The sequence below is a fragment of the Anabrus simplex genome, chromosome 5 (genome assembly GCF_040414725.1).
Source record: "Anabrus simplex isolate iqAnaSimp1 chromosome 5, ASM4041472v1, whole genome shotgun sequence".
NCBI lineage: Eukaryota > Metazoa > Arthropoda > Insecta > Orthoptera > Tettigoniidae > Anabrus > Anabrus simplex.
The window spans coordinates 165258146-165275080 of NC_090269.1; positions in this window are offsets into that span (position 1 = coordinate 165258146).

The following is a 16935-nucleotide window of genomic DNA, read 5'->3' on the forward strand; positions in this document are numbered from 1 at the left end:
TTGGCTAAATTTGACGAGAAGAAGAGGTGGAATGATAGGACACATCTTAAGACACCCCGGACTTGTTCAGTTGGTTTTTGAAGGAAGTGTAGGTGGTAAGGACGGTAAGGGTAGACCAAGGTATGAATATGACAAGCAGATTAGAGCAGATGTAGGATGCAATAGTTACGTAGAAATGAAAAGGTTAGCACAGGATAGGGTGGCATGGAGAGCTGCATCAAATCAGTCTATGGACTGATGACTCAAACACACACCCCATTCTCTTGCATATGCATATGCTTTGCTCTGCTGTCTTGGTTTTGAAGGGATTTATTATTTATTATAGTATCAGCTTTGTGTTAATGTGTCATTCATTTAAGTTAAAGCTGCTTTGTGGTGTGAGGTTACGTTCTCAATAACATAGTATGCCATACGAACTAGGGGTATCAGATCATTATTTACAACATAGTAAGTACTTGGAAATAAAAGTATATGAATTACAATGTAATGGGCATGGAAATACTAGAACTGCATTCTAATCGACGAATGGTAGGGGGTGGCGGGGGGCGGGGCGGGAGGATGTAGGGATGGGCGTGCAGGGGAAGGGAGGGGGGCTTTAAGCATAACCGGATGTGCGTCACTGTGCCGGATGTTAATTCTCCGCGCTATCTGTTGATAGTAATACTAAGGTATTGCACCAGAATGCACACTGTGGCGCTATCTCGGAAAAGAGACTAAAACTACTAGCGCCAAGTGGCTTGGAACCGAAATTTATCATTGAGTTTCATCTCTATTCTATCTTCTTCGATAAGAACGCTTTACCGTTGTAGCCACGGCCGACTTGATGCGTCGCTCTGGCTAGCTCCTTACCGGCCTTGACAATCAGGTCCACTCACTGTAATCGGTGTAGATTCATAGCTCGACACGTGGCGCTGGCGACCTAAGTTTTTGCGGTAGAAGTACATACTCCTCTATGGAAAATATATTGATTTCGATCGCCGATTTATCGTAATGTAGAGGTATGGGTAATGTTACATAGGTTAATACTAATAAAATTATAATCCTAAAGGTTAATTTCGTTTATATTTGCCAAAATAACGCCGTAAAATGAAACTGCGGAGAAGTGGAATAGTCCAGCTGACGTTCTGATATTAGCTCTGATTGCCGATTTATCGTAATTTAGGGAAAGAAGGAGTATGTTACATTGACTGATACTGTTAATCCTAAAGGCTACTTTCGTTGATATTTACCAAAATAACGCCGTGAAATGAAACTGCGTAGAGATGGAGTAGTCCAACTGACGTTCCTTAACTGTGAGTAATAATAGTAATCACTTATTATCCACAGCATTTAGATATATAGAAGAACTTATCACAATACTTTTGTCTTCTGATATTAATCTACAGATTAGGAGTCATTGTTCAGTTAGAGTGTTAAAATCCTTCAAGTGCTGCTGTCGGGAAGGGGGCTAGACAAAACAAAAAATTCTTATTTTTTCTATATTCGGTGTATGGATAACAAATATTTTAACTCATACATGTTTAAATATATATAGTTTCAGATGATATTTCATTCATACTTTGCACTAGAATTTTAAATACCGGGTGAGTTGGCCGTGCGGTTAGGGACGCGCAGCTGAGAGCTTGCAGCCGGGAGATAGTGTGTTCGAACCCCACTGTAGGCAGCCCCGAAGATGGTTTTCCGTGGTTTCCCATTTTCACACTAGTTTGTACCTTAATTATGGCTACGGCCGATTCCTCCCCACTCCTAGCCCGTTCATATACTACCGTCGCCATAAGACCTATCTGTGTCGGTGCGATATAAAACAAATAGCAAGAAAAACGAATTTTAAATAAACATTCAGTCAGAGAAAAGTATTTTGAGTAAAGATGTTATAAACTGTTCATTGCTAAGGTTAAAGTTCAGGTTACCTTGTGTAGCTGTCATGTGACAAATATGACTCCGCCTAAATGATTATTAAATGAGAGAACATTTAGAGGTAAAAATTACACGATTAGCGTGATTAGCTGCAAGCCCCGGAGGCCCGGGTTCGATTCCCGGCTCTTCCACGAAATTTGAGAAGTGGTACGAAGGCTGGAACGGCGTCCACTCCGCCCAGGGAGGTCAACTGAGTAGAGGGGGGATCGATTTCCACCTCAGGCATTCTCGAGGTAGTTTACCATAGTTCCCCACTTCTCCTCCAGGCAAGTGCGGGGGCGGTACCTAACTTAAGGCCACGGCCGCTTCCTTCCCTCTTCTTTATCTATCCCTTCCAATCTTCCCATCCCCAACACAAAGCTCCTATTCAGCATAACAGTTGCGGCCGCCTGGGCGAGGTACTGGTCGTCCTTCCCAGTTATATCCCCCGACCCCAAGTCTCACGCTCCAGGACACTGCACTTGATGTGGTAGAGGTGTGATCCCTCGCTGAGTCCGAGGGGAAAACCAACCCTGGAGGGGTAAACAGATTAAGAAAAGAAGAAAGAAAGAAGATAAATACCCGAAATACAAACGGAAAACTAAGATGAAAGTGCTAACTGCTCTTAACCATTCCGTAGTTTTGTCCTGATCTACAGAGAATTCGTGAAATGATCGTGTCCCCTTGCATTATTTTCCTGTTTGAGGTACAAAAAGGCACACACCAATACATATTGGAATATTTCCAAACGCAGTTAAAGAAAAGCAAATCACTACACAATTAAAAATACGAATTAGCGCATAAATTAAAGTTATTGTTTAGGACCAAGTTACGGCAAGAAATCAATTTGAGCCACTCACTACATTTGTTCTTGTTTGCAGAAAATTTCTCTTCGAACTAAAAAAGATTTGTAAACACAATTTTAAAAATATAATCACCACACTACACAATAAAAACCTAATTATCGCGTAACTATCAGCTCTCAATATGAAGCCAAAAAACACCTCGACGCGAACACTTACGACAGCAAAACAATATAAATAAAACTGGAAATGCGGCAATTTGCGATATACAGCTTGCTGTCATTGACTAGGAGGCCAGCGCTCCAGCGGCATTATGGTGAAACTTTCCAATTACAGTTTCATGCTGGGCTTCATAAGCGCTCGTCAAGGCCGCTATAAGGAGCGCAGAGGGGGATCCAGTAGGCCGTGGTCGTGGCTGTACTGGTACGCTCGTTCGTCACCAGGTGGCTCACAGCGCTCAAAGCGGGAGTGACGACAATTTTCAGTTCCAATTACGATGTTCTATCACACCGTGTATACGTGAGGACATCAGAGGAATCAGGGACGAATGCCGTAGACGAAATAAATAGAAACAAATAAAATTGTATGCAACGAAAGACACAGAATAGAATGGAAGAGAGCTGAACAATGGAAAGAAAGTATATGGAGAAAACCAGAGGACGATAATGATGTGAGACGGTGTGGAAAATGGAGTGCATAACTGGTGTACACATAACACGTAGCTTGGAATGGTGATGGCGTCATTCTGGCAATTACTGGTACAAGTAAACAGGGACATGAGATACCACAATCCAAAAAAAAACAATAAAATGAAAAGCTAATTCCGAAATACACCAACGGGCCATTAAAACAGAGGCAACTCGGATCGAAACATAGACATTTTCACGGTGGCAAATAACAAAAAACTTGAAAGAAAAACCCAAAAATTTTTTTTGAAAGTGTACCGGGCGGTACACCTCCAAGCCCCAAATTCAAATATTGCGCCAGATGAAACCTCTCTACAGGAGAAAGCCTGAACTTTATCAAACTGTATTCACTCAACGGTTTCTCGGAAGATGTCACTACTGTAAATTTGGTAATTTTGAAGTGTTCTGAACCGTGTCTATTTTGATTTGTGTTTGTTTGCTCCGTATCAAGAAGTTTGAACATTCTCTAACAGATTTCGCTACCCTTAACTACGGTAACACACTCTGGTGCAATGGAAGAAACTTTCTTGAAGAAATATTGTATTCCTAAGTTTTATTTTTACTAAATTTTGTGCTGTTGTTTGTGGGTTGGCAATATAAATCCTTTCCTTCCGCCAGTTTTGAAATTAGCCAATCACAAATTTCTGTAATTAATTTAAATACACCAATAAGGTGTTTCTTCATCGTCTTGTGTATTAGTTTTTGCTGGTAGCCAATAAAAGTTTGTGGGCGGGTTGTTATCATTCATGATCCACGAGGGTATAAAATTGCTGACTTTCTTGTCTCGGAGCCACTTCAGTAACATCTTTCTCAGTGTGTGAATATATAGCAGGGGGCGGGAAGCGCCTCTTTCTTCAAGCAGCAGCTCATCTACAAGGTAATGGCCTGTTAACATCTTCATTTCTTGCTAGCTCAGCAGTCTACGCTCGGGGAGGGTTCGAAACCTTTAATATGTAACCAATTCCTTTAAAATGTAAATTAACTTTCTGTGTATGTAAAAAACTTCATATATCTTTTACTCTAAAGCGGGGATAGAGAGTGCTTCACCCTCTCGAACTCCCCTTCATTTTGAAATTGAGGTGACTACGTTTTCATAACCGTTTCTTCTCTTCCTTATGCATTAATGTTTCCTCATACGTGTCACCTCCCTAGCTTGGGAATAGCCCCTGTATATCGTCTTAGAGCCACTTAGGTTTTAAAAAGTATATTAGGAGTGCAAACTACGCCTCCAGTCAATTTGGTATTTTGGGCCATGGAATTAAACTGTTTCTTTCCTGAATAGGCCCAGTAGGTTGGGTACATGATACCCCTGTGTAAATTTGTAAGTTGTGCCTGCAGGCAAGCGATTGTAAAATTTGAGGATGCCTTAAATAGGCGTGAGTAACTCGGAGCCGGTTCGCTCGTTTCAAATTAGGTTTTGAGTGCCTCTTGAAGGCCGGAATGTATTTGGTGAGCGCAAGTGCTCTTTGATTTCAGGGGAATTCTGCCCCAGGTGGTCTGGTTGAATATTGGTAAAGTGGAGCTTGGAGCTCATTAATTATTCACCCGGGGGTTGACCCCCAGCAAATGTAATTTATTAACTTGTTTTCCTGCTACTTGGTACCTGTTTCCCTGTTGTTGTTATTTGTTGATTTTGAAAAGAACATATAGCATTTGTTAAAGTTTAAAATTAACTTTAATTTTGTAGTTGAGACCTATTCCCGCCCGCACCTTCTTTCACCTCTAACTACCAGGGATAACTCCGTAACAAGTTGTAGCAGAGCGTGGTTGAATGGGTCTCAAATTGCCCCTTTTGACTTGCTTTGTTTCGAACTCTAACAATTTTCTCAGTTGCTGGCATTTTTTTTATTTTTCTAAAAGTTTTCTGTCGTCATGTCCGGCCCTCGCGACGTCCTCCATCCAGGCTATTTGCGCAAGGAGGAATTGATCTATAAATTGACAATTAGAAATGTGCAATCTGGAGGCACGGTTGCAGTAGATTCCAATAAGCTTAAAGAGTCCCTTGATTTGCCTATTTCCATCCCCACTTTGGGATGGAAAGGGATTGACGATGTTCTGTCAACGATCACTGACAATACTACTGAGCTAGCATCTGTAGTTAGTTTTGGATCCATCTCCTAATCAACTCAAAAGAGTACAGGCCAGATTGTACCACTTTTATATAGGGTATGTGATCTATTGTCCTGAAGTTAAATAACCTTCAGGGAAAGGAAGCTAGTGCTGTTGCCGAAAATCTGTCTAAAATGTCTTGTAAAGTTAGCCATTTGTTATCTGGATCTGCTATTCCAAAAACCGACCAGCCTATGGTAGTAAATATCGTAAGTGGGAGGATTCCTCTAAAGAGGAAGGAGGTAGTACTGCGGAGGCTACCCAACGAACATCTGCCCCATTAGAAACTGTGTCCGATCGTTAATCGTTAAATCGTTAAATAATGCTCCTTCTGAATCTGCTCTTCTCCTACTACGTCCCCGGGTTTCAGCAGCAATGTTGCTCAGAGGTATTTCTAATTTTTCCGTTAACCCTATTAGTGACGCAATTTCATTCTTAAGGTTTTTAGTTGAGTTTCAGGATCATGCCCTGGTTTTTTCTCTTTCCCCGTGTCAAATTTTGGAGATAATTTATCCCTATGCAATTGGTGTTCTCTCCGACAAGATAGTTAGGGGAATTGCTGAACAGTCATCCATAGAAGAATTCCACGCCCATCTGTTAGCTAATTTTATTCCGGCTCCAGCTAGGTCATCTCTAATTCAGAAATATTATTATAGAGTGCAGCGACTTGATAAAAACATGGCAGACTTCATACAAGACATCAAATTCTATACTAGGGTATTCGATCCTCATTTTCCCGAAGATCAAATCGTTCAAGCCATTGTGGAAGGAATTTCACCACCTTACAGATCATACTTGTGTTTTGCGTCGCGTCCGCAAACTTTTGCCCAGTTTAGAGGTTATGGCTGTCTCAGCCGAAGGAGTTAGATATGCCGATACCTTGCGTGTCGCGAAAGAACCCCCTCCATCCTCTAGTAGTTTTCGGCCTCCACCTCGCCGACCCGTCACACCCCGTAAAAATTACGCTTGCGGGTCGCCTGACCATCTTCGCAATAAATGTCCATTGATCAAGTCTAGTGGGACAAGGAATGGAGCAGGGTCATCTCAAGGCTGTTTTAAATGCGGCGCGTTTTCACATATCGCCAAGAATTGCCCAAATTCGAATACCCCCCACCCTGCTCAACTTCTGGTGCAACTTCCCCAATGCCAATAATAACAAGTGACTAGTGGCTTTCGCTGAGTCGACTAACTCTTCTTTGCGAGGCTCAGCCCCAAGTAAATCTGCCGAAAGCTCAGAGAAATTATGTTCCACTAATTCGTCTTTTGAAGGTCCTAAAGAATGTCTTAGGATCGCGGCGGATACCCCCGCACCTGTTCCATTTCTCAAAATTGAACTGAATAATGAGCCCGTAACTGCTCTTTTAGATTCAGGAAGTGTTTGTTCAATTATTTCGGCTGAGTGGTATTCCAAATTAAAATCTATTTGTAATCTTCCTGATTTTCGTTCGTCTTCGGTTCAGTATGTTTCGGCCAAATAGTCTCCATTAGATGCCAAGATCCGCATTTTGAAATTCACTTGTACAATAAAACTGTTTGTGGCTAAGCACTTGTCTTGCCCCATTATATTGCGAGCTGATTTCATATCTCACGCCGGTCTAGTGCTCGACCTTCAGAGCAAGTCGAGCACTTTCAAATTTGATAGTAATTCAAAAAAAAACCTTTGTTAAAATGTAGTTCTGTAACATGTTCATCTATTTCGCCTACCCAGGATCAAAAACTACTGATCGGAGTGGTATACAAGGCGCCGGACATACAACATATATCTGACCTAGAAGTGGCATTATCGAAGTTAACTCTGCTGTACGAAAACATAATCATTCTTGGTGACTTCAATACTAATCTCCTAGTTACAAGTAACGAATCAACATACTTACAAAACTTATTCCATGGCATGGATTACAATATACTGACACTAGACGCCACTAACCATGTTCACAGAATAAACCACACGTCTCACACACTGATTGACCTTATTATAACAAACAATCCGCAGAAAGTGGTATTGGACAGTTTGCTGTACCAGGTATTTCGACCCACGATCTCATATACTTATGTTACTCTCTCAAGGCACCAAAGTACAAAACCAGGTACATAATGCGAAGAGACTTCAAGCATTTTAATACTGAGATAATACGAAATGAAGCATATCAATTGCCATGGAATGACATTCTACTGACTAATGACATTGATGATAAGGTTGACAGACTGAACTCTTTAATATTAGGACTGTAAGACAAACACGCTCCTAAGAAGCGAATTCGAGTTTCTCACTCTTCGTCTCCTTGGCTAACAAATGAAATTAAGTCGGTCATGGCAAATCGTGATGCTTGGTATAGGCGATTTAGGCGAACTGAAAGCACTAGTGATTTCGAAAATTACCGTATTCTCCGAAATCAAGTTAAGAAATTAATTCGTAACAGCAAGTATAAATATATTCAAGAGATAACAAACAGACGAAATTCAGCACTAATATGAAAACATTTGCATCAGATGGGTATAGGTCGCAGCCTGACCATGCAGCCACCTAGTATACAACTTGATGATCTAAATTCTCATTTTACGAAAGCAGCATTCACTAATAATGATATTACTGACAATAATGACTATGATGCTAACTATCCTAATAATGATTGTACCGGGCGGTACACCTCCACGCCGCTTATTTAAAATTTGCGCCAATTGAAACTCCTCTGCTGGAGGAAGTCTGAACTTTATCTACGGTATTAATTTTCAAGTTTCTCAGAAGATGTCACTACTGGGAAATGTTGTAGTTTCTGAACTGGGTCGTTTTCGACGCATTTGTATTTTCCCTATTGTAAGAAGTGTGAACTTTCTCTTCTAGAGGACACTACTGAAGATCAACAATAGTGCACCCTAGTGCGAAGTGAAAGAAAAGTTTTTTGGAGAAATTTTTATTTCAAAAGTTTGTTTCTTGTTAAATTTCTTTCTGTTATTGTTTAAGTTGGCTGTATACCCCTTTCCTTCCCCTTGTTTTGTATTTAGCCAATCCCGAATTTTTAAAATTTATTTCTAACCAATCAGGTGTATCTTCTCCAAAGGGGATATGTTGCTGTACCCTAGCCAATAAATTGATTGTGGGCGGGTGTTTCTTCCCTGAAAAGCCTCGAACTTTCCGCGAGAGTATATAAACTGCTGATTTTGGGGTCTCTGGGCCATTTCTGTTCCATCATTTAGTGTGTAAAGTACTTAGCAGGGGGCGGGGAGCGCCTCTTTCTACGGGCAGCAGTTCAACAATAAGGTAATGGCCGTATAATAATTTCTTTTCTTGCTAGCTCAGCAGTTTAGCTCTCGGGGCGGGTCCGAAGCGTTTCCACCATGTAACTTTCCCTAAAATGTAAAGATACCTTGTATTTATTCTATCCTTTAAGCTACATATTGGGATAGAGAGTGCTTAACCCTCTCGAGCTCCCACTCATATTGTGTTGAGGTGAACTTATTTCTCACAACCGATTCTTCCTTAATGTAATGTAAATTGTTCTTTTCTAAAGTCACCTCTGTAGTATGGGATTAGCCCTTGCATTAGTGGCCTAGAGCCAGATTAGGTTTTAAAACAAATGCATTAGGAGTGCAGTTCGCCTCCTCTCAAATTGGTATTTTAGAGGCCATGCAGTTAATCTTTTCTCATTTAATAGGCCTCAGTAGGTTGGGTATCTTACCCCTGTGTTTATGTCCTTAGAGGACAGCTTGAAAGTCAAGTTTGGTGTGGTCGTTTATAGGCCAGAACATTGAGAGCATATTGCTCTTTTGAAATTTGATTTCTGTGTGCCTCGAGCACGCTTTACTGTGTAATTTTGGAGCAAGTGCTCCTGGGCATGATTGGGGTCTTCTGCCCCTTTGTTGAATTCCTGTATATTGTAAAATTGGGCTAATTGTTCAAGTATTGTGGGTTTGGCTCTCGGAGCCCATCCGGTAACTCTGTAATTGTACATTCTCGAATAGTGGCCTTGCTACTCTGTACCTGCCATGCTTGTTATTTTTTTGATTTTATAAAGAAAATATAACCTTGTTAAATTTTACATGAACTCAAATTTCGTAGCTTGAGACCCGTTCACACCCGCACCTTCTTTTACCTCTAACTACCACGGAATACTCCGTAACAAGTGGTAGCAGAGCGTGGTTGAATGGGTCTCAATTTAGCCCCTTTTGACGGCTAAACATTGTTTTGTTCCGAAATCTAACAATTTTCTCAATTGCTGGATTTTTTTGATTTTTTCAAAATTGTTCTCTCATCATGCCCGGCCCTCGCGATGTTCTCCATCTTAACTATTTGCGCAAGGAGGAGTTGATCTATGAATTAACTATTAGAAATGTGCAATCTGGAGGCACGGTTGCGGTAGACACAAACAAGCTTAGAGAGTCCCTTGATTTGCCCATTTCCATCCCTACTTTGGGAGAGAAAGAAATTGACGACTCTCTTTCCACGATCACCGAGAATACTACTGGGCTAGCATCTGTAGTTAGTTTTTTTGACGAAAATGATCCTTCTCCTAATCAAATTAAGCGTGTGCAAGCCAGGCTATATCATTTTTCAAATAGAGTTAACGATCTGTTGTCTCTGAAGTTGAATGACATTCAGAGGAAGGAAGCTAGTATGATGCTTGAAAATATTTCTGAATTATCCAGTAAGGTCACCCAATTGTTAACTGGGGAAGTTCCTCCCGAAATCGATCAACCCACCACGATGAATGCAGGTAGCGAGGAAGAGCCTCCTAAGGGAGAAGTCAATAGGATAACCGTTGCTGCTCAAACTATCTCTGCCCCATTGGACAAAGAGTCTGAACGCTGTAACTCATTGAATAATGTACGTTCTGAATTAACTTCTTTGCCACTTAAACCTTTACCGACTATGTCACCTGGGTTCAGCAGTTTGCCTCATCCATTGGCAATGTTGCTCAAGGGTATCTCGAAGTTTTCTGTCAACACCACCAGTGAAGTTATTTCTTTCTTAAGGTTTTTAGTTGAATTTCAGGATCATGCCCTTGTTTTTTCTCTTTCTCCATGTCAAATTTTGCAAATCATCTATCCTTATGCAATTGGTATTCTCTCTGACAAAATAGTAAGAGCCATAGCTGAACAGTCATCTATTGAAGATTTTCATGCACACTTGCTTGCAAATTTTATTCCTGCACGCGCGAGGTCATCTCTGATTCAGAAGTACTATTATCGAGTACAGAGATTGGATGAAAATCTGGCTGATTTCATACAAGACATTAAGTTTTATACTAGGGTGTTTGCTCTTCATTTTCCTGAAGATCAGATTGTACAGGCTATTGTAGAAGGAATTTCACCATCCCATAGGTCATATTTGTGTTTCGCGGCGTGTCCGCAAACCTTCTCTGAACTTGAAGCATTGGGCGTCTCAGCGGAAGGAGTTAGATACGCCGATTCCTTGCGTGTCTCGAAAGAACCCCCGCCTTCTTTTAGTAATACTCGGCCTCCACCTCGCCGATCAGTCACACCTCGTAAATGTTACGCTTGCGGGTCGCCTGACCATCTTCGGTACAAGTGTCCATTGATCAAATCTAGTAGGGCAAATAACGGAGCTGGCTCATCCCAAGGCTGTTTTTTAATGTGGGGCTTTCTCACATATCGCCAAGAATTGCCCAAATTCAAATAGCACCCCCTCCTGCTCAACGTCTGGTGCAAATTCCACCAATGCCAATAATAAAATGTGACTAGGGGCTTCGGCTGAGTCGACTTATCCCCCTTCCCGAGGCTCAGCCCCTGGTAAACTGGTCGAAAATTCAGGGAACGTTCAATCTGCTAATCCATCTTTTGAATGCCCCAGAGAGTGTCTTAGGATTGCGGCGGATTCCCCAGCACCTGTTCCGTATCTTGAGTTAAATAACGAGCCTATAACCGCTCTATTAGATACAGCCAGTGTTTGTTCAATTATTTCGGACCAATGGTATTCAAAATTGAAATCTGTTTGTAAACTACCTGACTATGGCTCATCTACTGTTCAATATGTTTCGGCTAATTCATCTCCATTAGAAATTCTAGGTTCTGTACAGGTCAAAATTCGTATTTTTAAATTTACATGGAAAATCAAACTGTTTGTGGCTAAACACTTGTCTTGCCCCATCATATTGGGAGCGGACTTCATTTCTCACACTGGTCTTGTGCTCGATCTTCAGAGTAAATCGTGCACATTCAAATTTGCTTCCAATTGTAAAATCCCCTTGTTAAAATGTAATTCTGCATCATGTTCATCTATTTCGCCTAACCAGGATGAGATGTTGTTAGACCTTAGACATCTACCTGAGGAGCAGGCTGATAGTATTCGTAAGTTGTGTGTCAGTCGTTTCCAGAGGTGTTCTCTGTTACTCTTGGTGTTACTGACCTTATTGAATACAAAATTGAGGTCACGGATTCGATTCCTGTCCGTTTTCCACCTTATAGGCTATCTCCACCAAAAAAAAGGCTCTGAAAGAAATCATCGATCAGATGTTGAAGGATGGTATTATTAGGCCCTCTAAGTCGGCGTATTCTTCGCCTATTTTTCTAGTCCCGAAACCCCAAGGAGACTTCAGGCCTGTCATTGATTATGGCGCTCTCAATCGGAAGGTGGTGTTACAATCTGTGCCCCTTCCTGACCTTCATTCTTGTTTTTCATTATTTCGTAAGACCAACTTCTTTACTATCTTGGAACTGAATCAGGCCTACAATCAAATTCCCCTTGCGGAAGAGTCTAAGCATCTTACAGCGTTTGCCACGGACTGGAATTTATACGAATACAACCGCGTGCATTTCGGGCTCCCCACGGGAGCAGCTGTACTCACTAGGCTGCTAGATAGGGTCTTCTCCGACATCAAATTTGAGTACTTGTATCACTACTTGGATGATCTCGTCGTATTTTTGGAGACCTTTGAAGAACATCTAGATCATCTGCGAGAAGTTCTCAATCGCCTTCGTAAGGCTGGGTTAACTGTCAAGTTGTCCAAGGATGCCTTTGCTAAGGCCTCTATGTCATTCCTAGGGCATATTGTGTCACCCGATGGTGTTGCAGTCGATCATTCTAGAACACAGGCCATCCGTGATTTTAAACCTCCCAAGTACATCAAAGGTATCGCCAGGTTCATTGGTATGGTGAATTTCTTCAGGATCTTTATTCCTAACTTCGCTAATAGAGCGGCGCCCTTGAACCGTCTTCGTAGGAAAGGCATCAAATTCGAGTGGGGACCTTCTCAACAAGCCGCTTTTGAAGATCTTAAATTAGCTCTCTGAAATGCCCCTGTCCATGCTATGCATGATTTCTCAAAGAAATTCATCGTCCAAACCGACGCGTCGTCGTCAGCAGTAGCTGCAGTCCTTCTTCAAGAGACTGAACTAGGGAGGCGACCCATCGCCTATTCATCTAGGACCTTGTCGGCTCAAGAAGCCACGCATTAGGAGTGCAGTTCGCCTCCTCTCAAATTGGTATTTTAGAGGCCATGTAATTAATCTTTTCTCATTTAATAGGCCTCAGTAGGGTGGGTATCTTACCCCTGTGTTTATGTCCTTAGAGGACAGCTTGAAAGTCGAGTTTGGTGTGGTCTTTTATAGGCCAGAACATTGAGAGCGTATTGCTCTTTTGAAATTTGATTTCTGTGTGCCTCGAGCACGCTTTACTGTGTAATTTTGGAGCAAGTGCTCCTGGGCATGATTGGGGTCTTCTGCCCCTTTGTTGAATTCCTGTATATTGTAAAATTGGGCTAATTGTTCAAGTATTGTGGGTTTGGCTCTCGGAGCCCATCCGGTAACTCTGTAATTGTACATTCTCGAATAGTGGCCTTGCTAATCTGTACCTGCCATGCTTGTTATTTTTTTGATTTTATAAAGAAAATATAACCTTGTTAAATTTTACATGAACTCAAATTTCGTAGCTTGAGACCCGTTCACACCCGCACCTTCTTTTACCTCTAACTACCACGGAATACTCCGTAACAATGATAATAATAATAATCATCATCAACCAGTAGATGACCTAAGTGATGATGATATTAACGCCATAAATGCTCATTCCCGAGTAAATCAAGTAAAATTCACTTTCAAAAAATTTGGAGCGAACGATGTGAAGCGTGTAATTTACTCCCTCAAGTCTGATGCTCCGGGTAATGACGACATACCATTATCTTTCATAAAAAATATTATTGGTGCCATATTACCTATTCTGACGCATATATTTAATCATTGCCTTGTTCAGGGAGTATTCCCAACTGTGTGGAAGCACGGTATAGTCATTCCTATTCCTAAGAAGAATTCTCCTAGTTTACCATCAGATTATCGCCCTATATCCATTCTCCCACCCCTTTCCAAAGTACTAGAATGCTTGGTACACGAATAAGTCCTCACTTACTTGACTAACTTCTCACTGCTTGACCCTTACCAATCTGGTTTCAAGAAAGGACACAGCACAACGACTGCCCTACTGAAAGTAACTGATGATATCCGACAGCAATGGACACTCGACAAGTGACTGTACTGGTTCTACTTGATTTTTCTAGTGCTTTTGATACTGTTGTTCCTCAACTGCTACTTTCAAAATTGGATTCATTAAATTTCAGCAAGACGGCAATAAACTTTTTCAGTTCGTACCTCAAAAATCGCCGTCAGTGTGTCAAAGTAAATAATAGCAGATCTGAGTGGCTTAACAAACCCCTCGGTGTCCCCCAGGGGTCTTTAGTTGGACCATTGCTGTTTGCAATTTACTTACACGATGTTGCCAAATCGATTACACATTGCTGGTATCATCTTTATGCTGATGATCTGCAGATCTACTACCACTCAAGAACTGATAAAATTCAGTGTGCTGTAGAAAAAGTTAATGCTGATTTAAGTCTCATAAGTAATTTTGCATTGAGTAACAATCTCAAAATTAATCCTCTTAAAACGCAAGCAATAATCATTGGTACTTCAAAAAACTTGCACGTCTTAAAACAATACGAAATTCCTCCTGTAGCACTAAACAATACCATTATTCCATTTTGTGAAACAGTTATGAATCTTGGTGTGTCTATAAGCGAAACATTGAACTGGTCGCAACATGTGATGAAAGTGTGCCAAAAGGTATATCAAAGCCTGCATCCTCTGAAGCGATTTAAAAATATATTTCCTCGGTCCTTGAAAATAAAGCTCATTCAATCACTCTTGTTTCCAATTCTCGAATACTGTGATACAGTTTTTATTGATATCAATAACGAGGAAAGCATGAGACTGCAACGTGCCCAAAATGCATGCATCAGGTATGCATTCGACATACAACCATACGCCCATGTATCCCCATTCTATACACAATTATCTTGGTTACGACTGAATGACAGACGTAGACTCCACGCAACTACTTTGGTGTATCAAGTGCTTTCTGAAAACACTCCTCCTTACCTATCCACCAGATTTCGCTACCTTAGTTCCCTGCACCTGTTCAATACCCGGTCAGGCTGTGCGCTAGAAATTCCTGTGCATCAAACCGCAACCTACAACAGATCGTTCACTATCACCGCCCCGAGCTGGTGGAATGAACTCCCCAATGACATCAGGGAAGCTAAATCTAAGACAAAATTTAAATTCCTTTGCCAGCGTCATCTTTTAAGCACTTCCAGTCTTTCTTGAGTGTGAATGGGATGCATGAATGAGATTGAATATGGTTTTTTATTGCAATGTGTTCCTGTATATAATTTAGTTATACTTTACTCACCTTAGTTTAGTTAGTGATACTTTAGTTGCTTTAGTTATACATTAAGTTGTAAAGATTTCATATGTTTAAATTTTATGTAAAATATACATTGTATATACATGAAGTGGTTAAGTGTAAGAAAGGGCCGGGAGTCATAACTTCGCCACAATAAAGACGCTTTAATAATAATAATAATAATAATGTTGTTAGAGCTTAGACATCTACCTGAGGAGCAGGCATAGAGTATTCGTAAGTTATGTCAGTCATTTCCAGAGGTTTTCTCTGATACTCTTTGTGTTACTGACCTTATCGTATATAAGATTGAGGTTACGGATTCAATTCCCGTACGGTTTCCACCTTATAGGCTATCTCCACCGAAAATGAAGGCACTGAAAGAAATCATTGATCATATGCTAAAAGGTGGTATTATTCGCCCCTCTAAGTCGGCATATTCTTCGCCTATTTTTCTAGTCCCGAAATCCCAAGGTGGCTTCAGGCCTGTGATTGATTATAGGGCTCTTAATCGGAAGGTGGTGTTACAATATGTGCCCCTTCCTGACCTTCATTCTTATTTTTCATGGTTTCGTAAAGCTAAGTTCTTCACCATATTAGACCTCAATCAGGCTTATAACCAGATACCGTTAGCAGAGGAATCCAAACACCTGACAGCGTTTGCCTCGGATTGGAACTTGTACGAACACAACCGCGTGTCTTTCGGGCTCCCCACGGGAGCAGCTGTGCTTACAAGTCTACTAGACAGGGTCTTCTCCGACATTACGTTTGAGTACCTGTACCACTATCTTGATGATGTCGTCGTATTTTCGGAGACCTTCCAAGAACACCTAGATCATCTGAAAGAAGTTCTCAACCGCCTTCGTAAGGCTGGGTTAACTGTGAAGTTGTCCAAGGTCACCTTCGCTAAGCCTTCCATGTCATTTCTAGGGCATATTGTGTCGCCCAATGACGTCGCAGTGGATCATTCTAGAGCACAGGCCATCCGTGAGTTCAAACCTCCTAAGGACATCAAAGGTATTGCCAGATTCATTGGCATGGTGAATTTCTTCAGGAAATGTATTCCTAATTTCGCCAATAGTGCGGCGCCCTTGAATTTACTACGTAGGAAAGGCGTCAAATTTGTGTGGGGAACGTCTCAACAAGCCGCTTTTGAAGATCTCAAATTAGCTCTGTGCAATGCCCCTGTTTTCGCCATGCCTGATTTCGCGACGAAATACATCGTACAAACCGACGCGTCGTCGTCGGCTGTGGCCGCAGTCCTTCTTCAAGAGACTGAACTAGGGAGGCGACCCATTGCCTATGCATCTAGGACTCTATCGGCTCAAGAAGCCAAGTATTCCCTCTATGAGCTTGAAGGTTTGGCAGTCTTATTTGCTTTAGAAAAGTTTCGTCTCTATCTGGAACATGTCAAGTTCGACTTGGAGACTGATAACCAAGCCTTAAGTTGGGTCTTAGGTAGGCCGCGTCGTACTGGTCGTATAGCCCGGTGGGCCATCCGAATTTCTGCCTTCCAATTTGACGTTAGGCATATCAGAGGTACTGAAAATGTTGTGGCAGACGGACTAAGCCGCATGTTTTCCAATGATGTAGAGACCCATGAACTGGATGATAGTTCTTCACCTCCCGAGTCCATACGAGTCGAGTGTGCGGCGAGCTTCACCACCACTATCCCTCTCATAGTAGCGGGAGAGGTGTATCTCAGAGTACTTGAGTGGTCCGAGCGGCCTCCTCTGGACACTAGCACAGCGGC